The sequence below is a fragment of the Mustela nigripes genome, chromosome 7, assembly GCF_022355385.1.
Source record: "Mustela nigripes isolate SB6536 chromosome 7, MUSNIG.SB6536, whole genome shotgun sequence".
Lineage (NCBI taxonomy): Eukaryota > Metazoa > Chordata > Mammalia > Carnivora > Mustelidae > Mustela > Mustela nigripes.
Window position 1 is genome coordinate 133574735 of NC_081563.1, and position 20367 is coordinate 133595101.

A 20367-nucleotide genomic window follows, 5' to 3' on the forward strand; every position below is an offset into this window, starting at 1 on the left:
GCTCCGCCGCTTGCCGGGAGCCGGCCCCTCCCCCCGGGGTCTATCTTCCCGTCGCTTTGGATTCACTTCTCCGCTGGTCCTACCTTTCAGAAAGTGGTTGATTTTCTGTTTCCAGAATTGCTGTTCTTCTTCTCTTCGATCTGCCGATGGATTTTCAGGTGTTTGCAATCTTTAGATAAGCTATCTAGCTGATCTCCGGCTAGCTGAAGCAGTCTCAGCTTGCTACTTCTCCGCCATCTTGACTTGAGAGTTAATTTAATTTTTTTAGTGTTCCAAAATTCATTGTTTATGCACCACACCCAGTGCTCCATGCCATATGTGCCCTCCACAATACCCACCACCAATCTCCTGTTTTGATCCCATGTAACCTGTTTATCGTCACCTAGTTTACCTTTTGCAGAACATCACATAAATGGATTTACACAGTTGCATAAGCCTTGGATGACTGGTTTCTTAGACGTACCAGTATGCATTTAAAATTAATGCATATCTTGTGTGTCTTCATTGCTGAATAGTAATGCATTGTATAGATATACTGTAGTCTTTATATCCCTTCATATAGAGAAGGACCCTTGCTTTTTGGGGGTGAGGGGACTGCATTTTTTTTTCTTTTAGGGAATGTTTTCTCATTCCTGTTTACATGGAAGCATTCCAAGGCAGGAAAAAAAAAAAGTCAGTTCTGTGTTTAGTTTCATCAGTATAGGGTCTTCTTGCAACTTGTTTGAAATATGAATTAATCATTATCTAAATATCTAAAATTTTTTCTACTTATAAAGTAACTCCTATTGGGCCCTTTGAACTTTCTTTTGAGCTACCAGCACATTTTCATTTACCTACTGCTTTTTTATGGGTGTCGTTCAGTAGTGTGCTGTAACTTCACAAGCTGGTGCAGATGTCACCACGACTGAAATTTAGATTTCCATCACTTTGGGAAGGTCCTCAGACTCACTTGCCATCAGTCCCCTGATTCATGCCAAACTCCGGCCTCAGTCAGCCACGAATGCCTACTGTCCCTGTGGCTTTGCCTTTTTTGGCCATGTCACACACGTGAAATGATCAAATACATCGTTTTTTGCTTCTGGTTTCTTTTACTTGTTTTTGAGGCTCATCTGTGTTGCAGCAGATCCTAGCAGAGTGTTCCCTTTTGTTTCTCGATGGCATTCTGTTGCATGGAGTTGCCATGTTGGTTCATGCATTTACCAGTGGAGAGCTGGACTGTTTCCACACTGGGAATATAAATCATGCTGCTCTGAAGATTTATCTGCAAGAGTCGCATGATGATCTCTTCTTCCTTCATTTTTGCCTGGCTGAGGGTGACGCATTTCTGGCATTGGCAGTTGAGATGAAGATTCAGCAATTATGTGGATTTTATCGGCTTTTATTTTTGGCTTTTTTTTTTTTAGGAAAATAAGAAAGTTTTTATTTATTGTATTTTTGTCTGTTTAGAATTTGCAACAGCCTGGGAAAGTTGTAGGAGCAAGGGTGAGGGCACAGCCAACAGCCGTATTGGAAGCGTTCACAACAATTCAGAAAAGTGTCTTTTCATATTTAATGTTAGAGGCTGTCCTTCTGACCCTATTTGCAAAACACAACTGAATCTAACCACTTCTCTCCATCTGTCACACTGGTCTACGCCAACATCATCTTTTGCCTAGACTATCGCAATAGGCTCCTTCCTGGCTCCCTGCCTCTAGTCACAAAATAGGTAGAATGATGTACAGGTTATTTTACCTGTAAATCTCCTGGTGGCTTCCCAATGTATTTGGCATAAAATACGATTTTTTAACCATTGTTTATGAGACACTGTGTGGTGTGGCTCTTAATCATCTCAGTAGCCTTACCACTTCCTAATCGCTTTCTTAGGCTAGAGTAAGTAGCCTTTTTCCTTTCCTTCCTACCAGACTTGTCCTTGCTTCCTTACTCAAGAACTGCCCGCTTCCTAAAAGACCCCCCCCCTTTTTTTCAGATGGTCCTGCTTGCCTTGTTTCAAAGTACATTTCTCAATGTAAAGGTCTTCCTTTGGCCATGCTTGTGTCCATCACTGTCAACTGATCTCCATTTTATAATTTCTCCATAGTACTTACCATGATCGCTATCAGGTTGGTCACCCAATTTTTGTTGGTTGTTATTCTTATCCTTTAGATTCGAATCTTTATGAAAAGAGGGACCTCACCTGTCTCATTCTTGATTATATTCCTGGTGCCTAGAACCATATCTGGCCTGCAGTACATATGTGCTCATTGAACAGCTGTTTGCTGGGGCCTGGTAACCTCATGGGTACACAGTCATAGCTGAGTTGCCTTTCTGCTGTTTAATTGGATTTTATCCATCAGTGCACACCGAGAGTCAGCACAGTCATAACCCTCCTGCTCTATGTAGCTGACCTCCCCTGATTTAGCCGGCACCTCTAGAGATGTGGAGATGACCATGGAAGCACCATGACTATGACCGCTATCCCTCCAGGTTTTACCTCTAGAGTTAGAGGGTATTTAGTAGGATCTCCATTCTCATGACTTGCTTCTCTGGGTCATGTTGGGTCACTGTTTCTCAATCCAGGCATGAACTGACCCTTCTGTGGTATTCACTGAGGTTATAGAGTTTTTCCTATTTTTATATTTGTTGTTCTTTATAACTCTGGAAACATTAATGTACATGTGTGTGGATGGATGTGTGCTCACTTTTGTGCTTAAAAATATCAGATACCGGGGCACCTGGGTGGCTCAGTGGGTTAAGCCGCTGCCTTCGGCTCAGGTCATGATCTCAGGGTCCTGGGATCGAGTCCCGCATCGGGCTCTCTGCTCAGCAGGGAGCCTGCTTCCCTCTCTCTCTCTCTCTGCCTGCCTCTCCATCTACTTGTGATTTCTCTCTGTCAAATAAATAAATAAAATCTTTAAAAAAAAAATATCAGATACCGAGGCAGACAGAATTTTAGATAGCCCCAGTGATCTTTGCTCCCTGGTGTTATTGCTCTGATTCCTTTATGTTCCATGACAAAAGGGATTTCACAAATTAACTACTCAGTTGAGGTTAAGATAGGGAGATGACGATGCAGGGTCAGGGTAATTACATAAACCCTATAAAACTAGAGTATCTTCAACTGGCAGCAGAAGAGAAAACCAGAGAGATTCATCACCTGAGAGGGAACTGACATGGGAGGGAGGCTCCCCACTACTGAGATGGAGGAACCCAGGGGAAAGGCCCCAAGAGTGACACCCGACTGTGGAGAACAGTCCTTGGCCAATAACCAGGAAGAAAATGGGGCCCTCAGTCCTACAACCAAGAGAAACTGGATTCTGCCAACAACATGAATGAACTCGGAAGCTCATTCTTCCCTAGAACCTCCAGAAAAGAACACAGCTCTGCTGATCCCCTCATTTTGGCCTCGTGAGACCTGTCAAGGCCATCTGGACTTCCGGCCTACAGAGCTGTGAGGTAGTAAGTGGATATTGTTTCAAGGCACAAAATGTGTGGTAATTTTTTCACACAGCAGCAGAACTCCTAATTCAGATATGCTTTTAAAGATATTATTTATTTTACTGGAGAGAGAGAGCACGCATGACTGAGTGCGAGTGGGGGAGGGGGATATGGCTAGGGAGAGAGAGACTTTCAGGCAGACTCCGGCTGAACTTGACCCAGACATGGGGCTCGATCCCATGACCCTGAGATCATGACCTGAGCCAAAACCAAGAGTTGGACACTTCACCGACTGAGCCACCCAGGCGCCCCCAGATGGCTTCTACAGTCATCGTCTCTCCTAGGTAAAATATTTCTCTTTACGGCATTTCAGTCATATCGATTCTTCTTCGATGGAATTGATGCTTTGTTTCTCAGAGTGTCGGAGCAAAAGTAAGCTTCCATTTCCCCACACTAATTATTAGGTGTAACTGCCCAGTTTAACTTTCTGTCAGCTGTCTACTTTCTGAAACTGTTTTCGCAGTGGCGTTAATTATTCGCAGACCAAGAGCCACTATTAAACTGATGATGTTCGTGAGCTGATACTTGGCGATAAGAACTGACAGAGACGTGTTCCTTGCTTGTGAAATTCCCACATCTTCTGAAATTCAGTCTCACGTCCCGCTCAGTCAACACAATAGCTCTGGGTTTTATATTTGTCTTCCAAGAGTTGCACTTTCATTCTTCATTTGAGTCATGCACTGCTCAATTCTGACAAGTGTGTCTTTGGATTCTGCTTCTGGTGTTGTCAGTTATTACACTGAGGTACCAGAATAAAGGGTCAGGAAATGCTTGCCCTCCGAGGTAGCATGTTCTATTGAACCAAAGGTTGCTTAAAAAGTTTTCTAGAAGGAGGGCAGTTCAGCAACTAATTTGCTCCTACAGGGAGAAGATTGTGGTATATAATTCCTGTTACTGTGGGTCATCTAATGTCAGTTTGATGCTCTGAGAATCTTAGAGCAAATAAGATGCATTGGATTGGAGTAATAATTCTTGGTCACTGACTGGCTGTGCATTGTAGGTAAGTTATTGATGCTCTGTGATTTAGTTTTTATGTTTATACAATGACATAACCATGCGTTAATTACCTAGAAATCTGCTGCTCTTACATTTTTCCCTACAGTAATGGTTGTCAAATTGTGATTCCTACACCAGTAGCAGCAGCATTCCCTGGGAACTTGCTAGAAATGCAAATTCTCAGGTCCTATCACAGACTTAATAAATCAGAAATGGTGGTGGTGGAACCCAGCAGCCTGTGTCTTAACAAGACCTAGGTGATTCCATGTGAAAGTTTGAAAACCATCGCCATACTGGTGCATACTATAATCTTAGCACTGGACCGGGCATATATTTTGACCAATGTTAGTTGACTTAAGTCATGTGTATATGAATGAAAGCAGGATTGTATATGAATAATAGACATTAACTGGGGATTCTAGGACATAGGACAAAGGATCTCTGTGAAGCCTGTGATTTGCTTTGAAAATCCATGGAGAATTTTTTTGCATTTTTGTTTAATATAATAATACTTCTTAAATTCCTTTAAAAATGAAAAAAGGAAAAAGAAAAAGAGTCGCTATTCTAAATCACTTAGAAAAATTAAGTAAAAGGAAAGCTGCACGAAGAAATGCCATGCTGTTCCTGCAGCTATGAAGGCTTCCTGGCCCACCTCTGGCTACTCTTGGAGTAAGTTCAGTTGGGATGCTTGGCCCTGTGCTGAGTGACATCATTTAGGGCTGCCCAGGTTTGGTGTGTCCTCTGAGTGTATATGCTGCTTCCTTCCCATCTGCTTAATAAGTTCTTGGTTCAAAACTCACTGTTCATTACAGACAGTGATGTTGGTCTTTCTGTGGGATTTTGAGGAGTGGCTAGAGATTGCCACAATGCTCTTTCTCTGTTGATGCCTGCAGGCTCATCATGGAAGGGTGTGTTCTACCACACTTATGGCTACCATTTTCTCTAGTCTCTGTTGAGTGTGTCTCTCTTGCTCACCTTGTCCCAGGTGTGTGTATATATGTATGTGTGTGTGTGCATGTGTGAGAAAGAGAGAGAGAGAGAGAAGGTGGGTATGGGTCTGTATATAAATTAGAGAATGTCAATTTCCTAGGATCTTTATTATTTGGAAAGTCATTTCCTTTCGTCCTCCATGTCTAGTAACCCACAGAAGTCTTCTCAAAGAAGTGTGCTTAGGTTTAAACTTTTGAGGCAAGACCTCCACATCTTTTCCTTTGGATCAGAGTCTTAGAGTTGTAAAGACTTGGTAGGCAACCTAAGGCAGGACTGCAGAATTTGTTAATGTTCTGTAGTTGCTTCTGCATTTTTCTCTTTATATATCACAGACTTGACTATCAGAGAGCCCTGGATTTGAATTTTGGCTCGACCACTTACTAGCTGTATAATCTTGGCCATGTTACATAAATTCTTTGAGCCCCAATTTTTTCATCTGCAAAATGTGGGTAAAGACACTGATGCAACCAGGCAGCACGTGAAGATGGCTGGTACCTGGTCGGTGTTCAGCAGACTTTAACTGACACTCCATGCAGCAGGTAATGAAATTGGGCCAGGCATTAACCGGGTCAGGTCACTATTCACATGCAGCAAGGCAGGGTAGAAATGCACGGGTGGTAACCCCTTTCCAAACCCTCGGACCCATTCCCTTTTCCCCTTACATTGCTCCTCCTGTGATTTCTTAGATATGTCCATGTCATTCTCTTGAGTGAATTTCTAGTTTTTGTGTCTCCCTGGCATACTTCCCTCCTAAGCCCTGCGGCGTTGAGGTGCTTTGCTTAGGTCTTCATTTGAACGCTGCCTCATCCAGAGACCCTTCCCTGACCAGCTCCTGCACAATGGCTCTTTTCCCCAAGTCTCTCATCATCACTGACTCTGCCTTATTTTACCTCACAGGGCTTGCATCCCAAAGTATTGATTTGTTTACTTTCGTTGCTGTTGATTTTTGTTTCCCTTAGAACCCAGGGACTGATGGAAAATTGGAATCTAATTCAATTTGTTAAATGCGTAAAATCTTTGATGAGTGGATGGATACATGAGATTTATTTAGTGTGTCATGACAGGAGACGTGGAAGGGAGATAAATGATGCCAGGCACCTGTTAGGCTCTTTAAACTCTCTGAAATGGTCTGATAGCACTACAGATCAGGTTTGGTGTATGAAAGCAGCTATGTTATTGTGTCTAAATCTGAGGCTATTTAATATAAAAATGAATTCCTGTTTTTCTTCTTGATAGTAGATTATTCTAAAAAGTATTTTCAGTGGCTTGGAAGCTGAAAATAATGTCAATCGATCAGTAAAATGTGGGGTTTTGAAAAATGAATTTCAATTTTAAAATTTCTGTTGAAACTTTCAAGGAAATAAAAAAAAAACTTTCAACCAAAAAAATTCAGATATTGGTAATAGTAGCACCAAGATGAGGCTTCCTAAGTAGCTGCAGATTTCTTGAGCATTTACTCCATTCATTCATGCTATTGGCTATCCAGGCAAGTGAGTTTATTCACATTGCTGTGGAGATTGGATCTCCACCATAGGTGACCTTGTTCCAAGGTTGATAATGGTCTTATAATGATTCTTTAAGTCTTTTTCAAAGTTCTGGAGCATATAGGATCATTATACCAGGTGATTTTGTTAATTGGGAATTAATCTGGAAGGATTGTTAATAGGACAAGCTATTACTGACTCTGCCAGATGACACAGGGAGTGTTTCTTCTTCTTTTTCTTCCTTTTCCCCGCCCTCCTTTTGGCATTGACCTTAATTGGGGTCAGTCAGCTTGGTAATGTTTCAAGTTGCAGTTTCAGTGGTGGTGGTTAGTTGACAGGGGTGAGTGGGGTGCTTGGATGGGATGCAAATAAGCAATCCACTGGAGTTCAAACCCTACTTCCACAGTGTGCTAGGGCTGGGCAGAAATGTACTGGTCATCTGCTGGAATGATGGAATTGCTTGCAACCCCTGCCAAGCTACTCAGGGCAAAGGGGACAGATAAGACACATTCTTCCTGAGCAGCAAGAGTATAAACGTGATGGGCAGTTCCTATCATGAAGATGGGTCTGCATAATTATAGTTGAAAGACCCAAGTCTGTATCATGAAAGATGATAAAGGCAGATTTCATAAGATCTATATAACGATGGTTTCAAATTTTAGCTCTAACATTTAATAACTTTCTAGCATTAGAAAAATCACAAATTTGGGGGCCTCAAAATCTTCATCTATAAAATCAGAACAATAATAGTATCCACTTTGGCGAGTTGCCAGAATTAAATATGTAGAATATTTAGCATAGTGTATTTCATGCAAGTGTTCTATACATAGAGCTAGTAACTACTACTACTTAACAAATCATCTCAAAACTCAGTGTCTTGAAACAGCAGTATCTTTCTTTTAATGTCAGTTCCTGAAAGTCAGTAGTCCCAGAGGTGTTCAGGTGGTTGGTTTTGGCTGAAGATCTCTCATAAGGTTGCAGTCAAGATGCCAGCTGGGGCTGCGGTTTTCTGAAGCAGTCCTCAGGTCTCTAGGATCTGCTTCCAATATGGCGCCTTCACACACAGGGCTGTCCAGTTGGTGTAGGCTATGGTCAAGAGTCATCAGGGTGTCATTTTGTGGCTCTCTCCACAGAGCTGCTTAAATGTCCTCACATAATGTCAGCTGGTTTCTTTGAGAATGAAAGGATGCAAGGAAGAAGTGACAATGGCATTTATGACAGAAGTCACACCATTCAGAATCATACCATTGCTTCCACCACACTCTACTGGCCAGACAGACCAAACCTAATTCGGTGTGATAGGATGATATACAGGAGGCAAGGATCTTTGGGGGTCATCTTGGAGGCTGGCTACACTAAATGTGTTGACTACTGTAATGATATCTTTTTTCCTAAGAACTAAAAATAATCCATCCAGTTTATTTAGAACACAGCATGCAAAGAAAACAGGGATGGTGCTGGAGAGGCAGATATTAGTCAGATCACTGAGAATCTTGTTAACTCTATCAAGGAGTTTAGACTCTTAGCCTAAGGGCAATGGGAGAACATTTCTCAGAGTTTTTAGCTGGGGGATGAAGATCAAATCTGCTTTCTGTAAAGGTTTCAGATTTACAGTCTTAAATGCGATGTAGAGAATGGACTAAAAATCATGAGTAGTTACAATGGTTTGGAATGGGGAGAAATGGAAATTGAGTGAATTGATTGGACGTGAGACATAAATTGGGGGTGATAATTGTTCTCAGTATTCTTGTTTGGCAGTTGGGGTATAAGAGGGTTGTAAATAAAGAGCAAAAACAGATGTGAAAATAAAACGTGAGTATTTTAGCTTGGAGACAGTGAAGCTTTAGAAGAAATGGAGAGAGTCTAAGTGTGAACATACTCTGTTGATATGAATAATCAGATTTACAAATACATGCTTTCAGTGGTTTCCTTACCAAGAATAGCCTCCAAGGTCAACTAATAAAAATAAACTTGACTATGGCACTAGAGTTTTTACAAAACTAAAACACAAATCCTTTCTTCACTGGTTTTGGAAAGCATTTTAGATGTCTGCTTTTTTTTTTTCCCCCATGATTTCTGGTTCCGATAAGGTAGGGAGGGCATCCATAAATCTAGAGGTGACTCCCCAAGGAGACCTACATTAAAAGAGTCATGTCTTGCCTCGAACCCTGTGATCACCAAGTCAAGGTCAGAAACTCTGCCATGAGGCATCAAGAAGGGTAGGACACGGCTGGTGACTTCTTCTGTGCCAGGAAGGTCATGGAGGTGAGGCAAGTTGCCCCTACCATCTGGCCGTAGCCTCAGCAGGGTAGAAATGAGGGATCTCACAGCTGGGGCGAGGAGACAGCCAAGCAAGTGATCTTGCTGTGTGGACAGAATGTGTGAAAGATTTCACTGGTGCCTCTCCCTGACAGTTCCTGGCATTAAAAGGCACAGTTTGCTATACTCAGCTAGTAAAAAAAAAAAAAAAAAAAATTCAGTTGCTGGCATTCTTATTCCCCCCCAACAGGACACCATTCCCCTGCTGTAGAAGTGAAGAGAAACTTCACCTCTCCATTTTCGAGACCTAGGTGTTTCCTAGGTGAAGATTTCAATGGGGTAGCAGGATGGTTTATCAGTGGGCATATAAAAAGAGCCACACACTATAAATCCTTTCTGGATATAAATAAATAGGATAGAAGAGCACTAGGCTCCGTTGGGTTTCTAGGGACAAACAACCAATTGAACAAGTATTTATTAACATGCAATGTACCCAGCAGTGCCATATGGACTCTTCACAGTGGTGAGGGGAGTACATGAAAAATTCAAGGAATGAGCTGTCTGCTTTTTCTATTAATACTAATTCTTTGTTTGTTTGTTTCTTGCTTGCTTGCTTGCTTCCTTTCTTTCTTTAAAGAAAGAGTGAAGGAGTATAAGTGAGGGGAGGGGCAGAGGGAGAGCGAAAGAGAGGATCCCAAGGAGTCTTCATGACCAGCGTGGAGCCTGACATGGGGTCAAGCTCATGACCCTGAGACCATGACCTCAGCATCCAACATTCAACTGACTGCACCACCCAGGGTCCCCTGTTAATACTCTTTCTAATATCACTGAACAGATTTCTGTTGGGCTCTCTTAGTTCTGTGACTACTACCACAGCTGCAGCTCCTTCGGTCACAAACACCATGATCACCACTGCACATTAGCTTTCTCACGGAATTTCGCCGGATTAATGAGTGTTCAATAAATAGCAACCGTTATTATTTCTACTGGGACTGTGACAGTAATGACAAATACTACTATGCGTGTTTTATTAATTATCGCTACTACTTATTTGCTATTTTCTATATGCCATCCATTGTACACAGACTTTTATGCATTCGTCTTTAATTTTCACTTATACTCTGTGACTTTGGTTCTATTAACATCCCTACTTTATCGGTGAGAAAATCCTAGCATAAAAAAAGCTAAACATTTAAAAGAAGAAGCTGAACATTTTCCATAGCGGTGATGGCAAGGAATCCAGCCTGCTGCATTTAATAAGTATTTGATCAAGAAATATTGCCAATTGTTTGATTAACTTTAAAACTTGTATTTTATTATTTACCCTTCTAGACAAGATGGTAGCTCTTTTGTTCAGAATTGTTCCATGGACATTGTATTTGGCTTTCACAAGCTTTTTTTTTTTTTTTTTTTAATTAAATTAAGGGACATCATCATAAATTAGAAGAATTCATACACACATACCCACAATCTGAATTAATGGCTTCTTCTGAAAACATATTTGGCCTGGAAATAGTTGCCTTGTGCAGAGTGGCAGCCTGCTTAATTCCATAGAATTCCATAGAATTCATCAATTCCGTAGAATTTGCCCATCCTGCTTCACCAGCTCAAAACCTATAGTCATTCCAGTCATCCCAGTTTGAGGTGTCTGAAGACATGCAGACACGGTAGAGGGTCACAGATTTAATTAGGAAGTGATGACTCAGAAATGAAGCAGCAGAATACAGAGATCAGGGCAGGACACAATCATGGGAGACAGTGGTGTGGACAACAGGTGATGTGGAAACTTGAGTGTGGAGATAGATATTTGTCCTAAGTAAGCAGGGACAATGTTTGTGAACTTGAATGTGAATTATGATTAAGGAATAGGTAGGCTTTGTAAAGGCAGAGAAGAGAAAAAGTTGTTTTGTGGGCCTCTCCCTTCCTTTAACCTTCTGGTTCCAGATGATCCCAGAGGGAGAGGCAGGCAGGCAGCAGTGTAGACATTGGGAAGTCCACTCACCAGTGATCATCACTCCATACATGGTATGGGATGGTTGTAAAACCTGACTGCCCCAACAGCAGCTCTCTGGGTTCTTGGTATTGAGGCCAGAATTGTCCAACCCAACTTCTTAGGGTCACAGAAACCCTTGATTTGCCAGCCTCACTAGCCGTAAGGTTATTGGGCTTAGAGGTACCAATGCCAAGTCTACTTACTGTCTTAAGTTTGTTTCCATCAGGTAGAGTATTTTCCTCCTTTGTCCTTTACCAATGCAGGGTGAACATACAACATGCGAATTAAAATACGTATTCGAACATCAAACAGACCTGGATTTGAGTCCTTTGCTTGATCTTGGGCTCATTTTCTAACCGTCTAATTTTAGGTTTCCTTGTCTGTAAAATGGGGAAAAGAGATGTTAGAAGAGTTAAATCAGAAAGAGCAAGGAAAGCATCCAGAGCAGTGCCTAGCGCGCAGTGAGGGCTCTAAGTGCATTATTTCACTATTATTGTCATCCTTGCCATGAGGAGGTAATACAAGGCCAAAGAAAAATAAGAAGTAACGTGAGAGTTCTAGTGGAACTTGTGGAGTGGCTTGCTTTCTGAAGATAATTACAAGTCGGAGGTATGGATGCGTGGTCTGAGGAGACCCTGATGCTGGAGGCTAGGGAAGAAGTTGTATCTGTGTCCCTTAGAGAAGCGTGAGAGTGACATCCCATTCTGTGCTTCAGTAAGTCGCAGGTGAAAGTGCTAGTGACAAGTGCAAATAGTTTGCTCAGCACCTGGAAAGCACAGGGTGTGAACCTGTTCCACAGAGAGGTGCAGGCTCCTAGGGGTGAGCAGAAGTGTGAATGAAACAAGAGACCGATTAATTCAGTGGCAGCGGGAGCAATGGAAGGCTAATTGCATTTCTAGAAGAGTCGCATTCCGACCACCTTCTTGCTGCCTGTCCTCACTTATAGCATCGAGCTGCTTCCCATGCACCCCAAAGGCTCTTGGTAGGAGACAATCCACGGTGTCACTCAGCATCACCTGGCACTTGGACAAGCGTGGTCATCATTTTTCACCCAGTGCCCCATTAAATCAGCCTAGCAGAATTTGGATGCTTCGAACCACAGTAGATTCACTGAGACACCGAAAGGCTTAGGACTGCCAATCCAAACAGGCTTCATTAGCAATATGGAAAAGCAGAGAATCCTTCCTAGGCTCTACTCGTCACCAGTCAGATGGTGACTGGAGTCACCACTGACCACTGAACAGTCTGCGTGCTTTCCAATCCTGCCAAGTGGTTCGGTTTGTAAGATTGTTGGAGGAATGGAGGAGAGAGGAAAAAGAGAGCTTTGGATTTTTCTCTTCCTGTCTTTATTTTTCAGGTTCAAACCACCTCTCCCTGTTTTTGACAGTCTCCACCAGCAGAATTTATCACAATGATGGTTTTCGTTGTACTACCACAATATACCTTTTGCCTGCATCCCTGTGAATTGCTGAACTTTCAAGGTGGGTAGGGATTTACCCATCAAATACTCTGTCCTCTTATTTCACTGGTGAAAAATCAGAAAACCCAGGAAGGTTAGGTGGGATTAGTAAAACCATAGGGTCCTGTTGACATATACTGTTTCTGTCTCCTTCCAAATATAATAGCCTGTCAGTTTCTCTTTTTAGGTAATAATTTTCCCAATTCTCAGTATACATGTTTCAGGTGAGTTTGACCCATATAGCTTTGGCTCAGCCAACAGACACCATGGTCCAGTGGTTAACATGGAACCCAGGTTTGGCCAGTCAGCAACTGGATTAGGCGTGGGCTATGACCACAGCTAGGCTGATGGCACATGATCTGTGGGACTGACTTACAGCAAGCAGAAAAGGAGAGCTCTCTTTCCTGTTGGGTGGCTAAGATGGTAGGGAATGGTCTTGAAAGTGCCAGAAACTATTTGCTAAGGAAAAGAGAGAACCTACCTACTGATGAGGCTAACACAGAAGTCAACAGAGAGGAGAAATGAGAAATACCAATTTCTGATGGCATTGTTGAGACCCTGGATCAGTTTCCTGCAGCTTTCAGTAGCCCAATATACAGTAGTCTCCCCCGTCCCTTTCTCTCAATTCATGCCATCTGAGTTTGATTTGTTCATGGGTAAGCTCTGGCTGCATTAGCACTAGCTAGATAACGGATCATTTGAGGCCTGAAGGACAAAGAAAAGAATAAACTTAACCAAAGAACATTAATGGGTTCAACAATTCTAATTATGATCAAGAAACTATACTTGTAGAATCATAGAGATGTCCCTGATAGACTCAGGGGCATTGGGAAATACCAGTTAGCAGTAACATTATACCTAACACATAATCCCCAACCAAAAATGATCAGGTGTGCAAAACCCATCTTCTCTTTTCAAGTTGGCCTCAGCCCCACTAATGTGACCCTGAAATGTGTTGTCTTCTTTTCTGTTCTGCTTTTCTGTTTCTGTATGACAAACATAATGGCTTTAAAACAATAACAGTCGGGGTTACCTGAGCTCAGGGAGGCTTGGGAACTCTCATATGGTTGCCGTCGGATATTGGTTGATTAGGAAATCGGCTTTACTCAGGCTACTGATTGAAATGCTAGTCTCACCCAGAAACACCCTCTCACACACACCCATAGCTGTATTTGATTGGACATCTGGGCACCCTGTGGCCCCATCAGCTTGTCACATAAAAGTAACCATCACATAAAGTAAAATGTCACGGCAGATAAGAACTCATTAGCATCAGTCACTAAACCGTATTCACTGCTGTGGACTTTGAGAGTTCCTCCAAGTCTAAATGGATTTGAACAGTCAAACTCTGCATAAAGTTTTTGTGTCGGTTACTCTTCTCAGATGTAAGCATAAGCATACTGAATAAAATTATAGGTGTGTATGTGTCCTTAATGGGCCTCTTGAAGTGTTTTTTACATTCTGAACATAAAATTTCAAAAACATTCAGAGATGGAATAGTGTAATAACTCCCTTCCTAGCCATTACCCAGCTTCAGTCATTATCAATTTTTTTTTTTTTCAGCCTGGGGTTTATCTACCCACCACACTTTTAGTTTTTGCCGCATTACTTTAAATCAATTTCGAGACCTCCTGTCATTTTGCGCACAAGCTCTCCAGGATGCATTTCAATCTGACAAAGGTATTTGGTTTTCCCTGTCTCGCCGCCCTTCCCTTATCACATCTAACATTGATAATAAATCCCTAATATCATCTAATATTAAGAGGGTTTTACAAAGGGATTTTGATGATATGTGATTTTTATCTCATCTTCAGTAATCACCTTACCCTGTACCCAGGTGTACATGGGATGATCAAAATCAAGGAAGGCAAACCAGAGAGACACAGACGAAAGCCCTCCGCAGGAAAATGTGACCACAGAGAGTTGCATGTTGGGCTGCGTGGTGGAGACTAGAAGCATTTGAAGCATTCAGAGGAATGAAAAATCAGAGTGGGCTGTCTTGGTGGGTACGACAGTGTCCTGTCAAACTGTCATACAGAACTCTCGCTGTGCTCCCTGATAGTGGGCACGGAGATGATCACATTCATAACAGAATCCTAGAAAATGATGGTTTCTTTTTTCATGGGGAGAGTGATGGCTTTATAGATGAAACAAGGTGCCTGCCAAAGAAAATAGGATTTTTGCCTCTAATTGAAACAGCTTAATAACGTAAGGGATAGTGCACAAAACTCTTTAAAATTCTGGGCTGATGCAAACTTGCTGCTGGGTCGCTGCCAACCCACCACACCTGCAGCATTTCCCCACTAATATTTCAAAGTGTCAGCTTAAGTGGCCGGAGAGCCGCCTGCAGAACTACGGTAATTGATGAGATATGCCTAGACCAGCTCAGATAATAGGGCACCAAGAAGCAGGGGAAAATGTCAACAGCTGGGGTTCATGCTACTAATTTTGTTTTCTTAAAACTGAACTTCATGGAATGACAAATCCCACTAAGACCTAATCTGGAATTACACTATTACCAGTTCTTTTATTTATTTTTGAGTTGATGCGTTCAGTCACTGAATACATAGCAAAGGTGAATCAAAGGAATGGATGCCTTCTCCCCCAGCACCAATGGTGGGTGTTGTGAGTGCAACCCTCTGTTGGGTGAGCCTGACCACAGACAATGTATCCTTCTCAACACCAAGCCCCAGGCAGCAGGGATCGAGCGTGGTTAGTGTGTGATACAAAATCCATTTCCTTTTTTTCCCTACCATGATCTCGGTACACACCTAGAATGTCTGGGAAGGGGAAATAACACTGTCCCGGCCACTCTGTGTGACTTTTCTGGCTCACAGTAAACAGACTAACGAAGGCACAGAGCTCCAGCCAGTGCAGAGACCCTACTGTCTTATATGGTATGTGCTACAAGGCAGGTTTGTGCAAAGCATACCCCAAGTGCCCCTGTTAATCCCTAGCTTGAGAATGTAAGGGTCCAGCCCTCCCTGTCTAGTCTCATTAAGCAGAATGTGTAGAAGAACGTGGTGTTCAGCATTCAAGGTCAGGGGCTCCCCGGGTCACCAACCTGGAGCGTCTCCTTTGTAACAAAGAATGAATGTCTGGATGGCAGGCCTTGATCTCCTTGGAATGCTGACCGTGCAAGGAAGGAGAGGCTACAGATAGTTGCTGGGCTCCGTTGCTATGCTATAAGAAGTTGCTGCATGTAGATCTCAGCAGCTGTCCAGTTGGCCAATCCTGAACTCCCTGTGCCTAGGTTCCCCCAATAAACTTACATCTCCATCACCATCTCTGGGTCTTTGGTCTCACTGGACCATCACCTACCCTTGGCTTACATTCTTCTATGGTGCCGAAATGCCACCACTCTATTTTTAGACCCAAGCGTAATGCCAGGGAAAAAAGGGAGCTACTCGAAATAGATGTATTTAAAAATTCAGTGAGTAGTCGAACAAATTGAATTAGATACCTAGACTAATATGCAAAATGAGAATAACAACGGCAATGATAATAGAAAAAAATTCATAGGGTAGCTGACACTGAATGACTTCTGTGTGCTAAACACGGTGCTAGAGTGTGTTCATGTCTCGTTTATTGCTTACAACAGGCTTCAGGGACAGATTCTGTCATTGGCTGCGTGTTTCCAGTGGAGAAACTGTAGCTTATAGAAATTGAGCCAGTAGTTGAAGGACAGTGAGGTCCACCAGTCAAAATGGCTAAAATTAACAAGTCAGGAAATGACAGATGCTGGCGAGGATGCGGAGAAAGGGGAACCCTCCTGCACTGTTGGTGGGAATGCAAGCTGGTGCAGCCACTCTGGAAAACAGTGTGGAGGTTCCTCAAAAAGCTGAAAACAGAGCTACCTAATGACCCAGCAATTGCACTACTGGGTATTTACCCTAAAGATACAAACGTAGTGATCCGAAGGGGCACCTGCACCCAAATGTTTATAGCAGCAATGTCCACAATAGCCAAACTATGGAAAGAGCCCAGATGTCCATCATCAGATGAATGGATAAAGAATATGTGGTATATATATACAATGGAACACTATGCAGCCATCAAAAGAAATGAAATCTTGCCATTTGTAATGACGTTGATGGAACTAGAGTGTATCATGCTTAGCGAAATAAGTCAATTGGAGAAAGACAACTATCATATGATATCCCTGATATGAGAAAGAGGGGATGCAACGTGGGGGATTTGGGGGTAGGAAAAGAATAAATGAAACAAGATGGGATCAGGAGAGGGACAAACCATAAGAGACTCTTAATCTCACACAACAAACTGAGGGTGGCCAGGGGGCGGAGAGTAGGGAGAGGGTGGTGGGGTTATGGACATTGGGAAGGTTATGTACTACGGTGAGTGCTGTGAAGTGTGTAAACCTGGTGATTCACAGACCTGTACCCGTGGAGCTAATAATACATTATATGTTTATAAAAAAATTTTTTTTAAAATATAAAAAAAATAAAGAACAGTGAGGCCGCCTGAGTTCATGGTCTGCATTCTTATCTGCTGCAACATGCTGACTCTTGTGGGGAAAAAAAAAAAAAAAACCTTGGCCGAGTTTAAGTGATCATTATCCTCTCTTGGTCTCTTTGTAAAATAGATCTTACATAGTCATTCATTTTTTCCCCCTGGGGTTTAAGAGCACTTGATGTAATTCACTACTTATATTGTAAATTCAGGGGAGAAGTAGAAGATGACCCTAAGAAGGGATAGTGGATATGTCCCAGGGAGAAGCTTTACAGAAACTAGGATCAACAAGGGGAACGAAGAGAATCTGGCACGTGGTGTTCCTTAGGGGGATATCAAGTGCCAGTGCCTGAGAAGAGATGGGAGGAAGTATAAAAGCATCTGACCCGAAACAGAGGGGCAAACAGGATAGCTTAGTGCTTGAATGGAGTCAGTTCTGGAAAGAGCTGGTCAGATAAGAGCAGAATTTCATTTTATGCCTAGCCCTTCAAGACCCCTTGTTTTGCTTGAATTATTAATTACAAGTGGAAACAGTTCAAGGGTGGGGTTCTTGAACCTTTAAACTCAATACGATCCTAGGATTTCAGATCTTCTATTAAATTTAATTGAACAGTTTTAACAGTGGCAGTTTGTTTCTGTTTTGTATTTGAAAACATAAATGCTGTGTGTATACAGACATGTATATGTATATGCACCATATAGCAGACAATATGAATATTACAAAAACTAAAATTAGGCATATTTCCTTTGGCAGGATCTGGCTATAATTATAAAAGAATCCTTAAAAAAAACCCTTTTTATAATTCTTTAAAAGGAGTTTTTTTTTTAAATTGAAATACAGTTGGCACATATTGTTACATTAGTTTCAGGTGTATAATGCAGTGATTGAACAAATCTATACAGTGTTATGCTGTGCTCACCGCAAGTTAGCTACCATCTGTCATCCTACAACACTGATACAGTACCATTGACTATGGTCCCTATTCTGCATTGGTAAAAGGAGTTTTTGATGCTTTTGTGAATATATTTGAATTTATGAGATTAGGGGATCTTGAGTGACTTCTTTTATTATAAATACAATAACAATCAAGATAGGATAGCTGTCTATCCTGTGTTCATTTCATTGCCATTGAATGATGATGTCATGCCATAACCTCCCAGAGATTGTTAACTTTTGAGTACCTACTCATCAATCTACGTAATTCCTTGCTTTAGCTGAGAAAACATCCTGACTTCTTTCTTAATCATCCTAGATAAGTGGTTGCATTGCTGGGATGGATCCCACACAGTCTCTCTTAGTTATATATATGTAACACAATAAGCTTTTTTACCTAAGGAGGATGCTTTGTAAGACTTTTTGTCTAGTGAGAGTTATCAAAAGTTCTTTCTCCCCTTGACATTTGAAGCTGTGGTATAATGATCCTACAGAACTTCTGGAAGGAAAGGGGTTAATACTTAAGTGATGCTATCTCCAATTACATTGGATCAGGGTGGTTTTGACTGAGCCCCAGTGGATGGTGAAAGATAATGAGATTGCTCAGATAAACTTATCAAGAGGTCTATTTCAGTGGTGTGGGCTAAATATAAGAATGTACTATTTTGAGGGTAATAACTGGCTTCAGCACAGCATGTGGCTAATTCTGAAAAAAGAAAAAAATCTAACTATAAAGTAGTAGTTCTATAATGAGAAGCAATGGCTGAGCTTTGGGGTGTAACTAAACCAAAAGGAGAACCCAACGTGGGACACAAATGACACCTCGGAATGAATTCGGTTGAGTAAAATAGTAGCTTTCTGTAATTGCTCCATGAATTAGTTCCATAAATTGTTTTTGTGAATTCTTTAGAATTTTCTGCATAGATAATAATGCCTCTACTTTCCAGCTTTTTTTTTTTTCTATCCTGTTGTTTTGGGGTTTCCCTAAGAGCTTCTTCTTAAATTGAGTTTGAGTCTTACAGCTCTGACTTGTCACCCACTGATTCATATTGGGGCCCTGTGGATGTGGTGATAAGGTATTGGGAAGTCAAGCATTCTATAATCCTATGATTAAATCTCAGATGTTTGTAGTGGACCTGAATCTTTGAGCTATGACCATCTGAAGTGTTTCTTGGGCTTTTTTTTTTTTTTTTAAATCCTCCCCTTCTGTGGGTTGGGAAGATAGGGGAGCCAGGGTGTTAGATTACCCTTCTTCTAATTCAGATAAAGCTCTAGTAAAGTAGAGTTTCTTGAGAGCAGATCCTACACTATTGAGCTCTAGGAGTATTTCACAATGGTTATTGTTTTCCTCCTCTTGCCCAAATGACGCATGAGGATATTCTTCTGTGATCTTTACCATGGATAGGCTCTTGGGGGTAAAGCGTGTAAAAAATTGGGGCCATCCTAAGACTTGGCCCCCAGGAGATATTAATCCTCAAGACAGTTCCAATCAGCTCAGGGTTTCACTGAAGGCTGAGTGCCTTCTCACTTAACTTTTTAAATGTTTCTGCCAATGACTGTGTCTGTGGCCTCTGCACCGGGCTGTAGTTCTCTGTATTCTCCTGTCTCATCTGGTTTGGAGATAGCAGTTGGTCCTCTGACCTCAACTATCTGATAACTCTAAGAAAAGTTGTTGACTTTCACTTACTTTTTTCAGCTTTCTTTCCTCATAATGAGGATGGGAGTGATAATGTCCAAGCTCTTTACATGTCAGTGCTGAAACTTTGACCTGCCTTTTCATTTTCTTATATATGGCTTTGATAAGCAGATGCTCCCAATTTTAATATAGTCTAGTTTTTGACCCTGTCCTTTATGGCAAATATTCTTTAAGTTCATGAAGATGTTTACCGCTGGCTATTTTCTGGCAAACTTTTTGATTTAACCTTTCACATTAGTATCTGTAATCCCCTTGGTATAATATCTGTGTTAGAATGAGAAATAATGATGCAACATACACTTGTATATCTAAATGAATATCTAGTTTTCCCATGTCGATTTATTAAAACAAAAAAAGAAACAAACCCAAATGCTTCTTCCCTCTACTCTGAATTGCTACTTTAACACACACATCTGTGTGTCTGTTCCTGGATTCTCTATGCTATTGTTTCATTTCTATGTTCTTAAACTGCATTTAAAAACTGTAGCTTTGGATTAAGTCCATTAATATGGTAACATATTCTCAAGCTTCGTTATACCTTTCCAGAATCATGTTGAATAATTTTGACCCTTTGCATTTTCTTACAAATGAAAGAGTCACTTTGTAACTTTC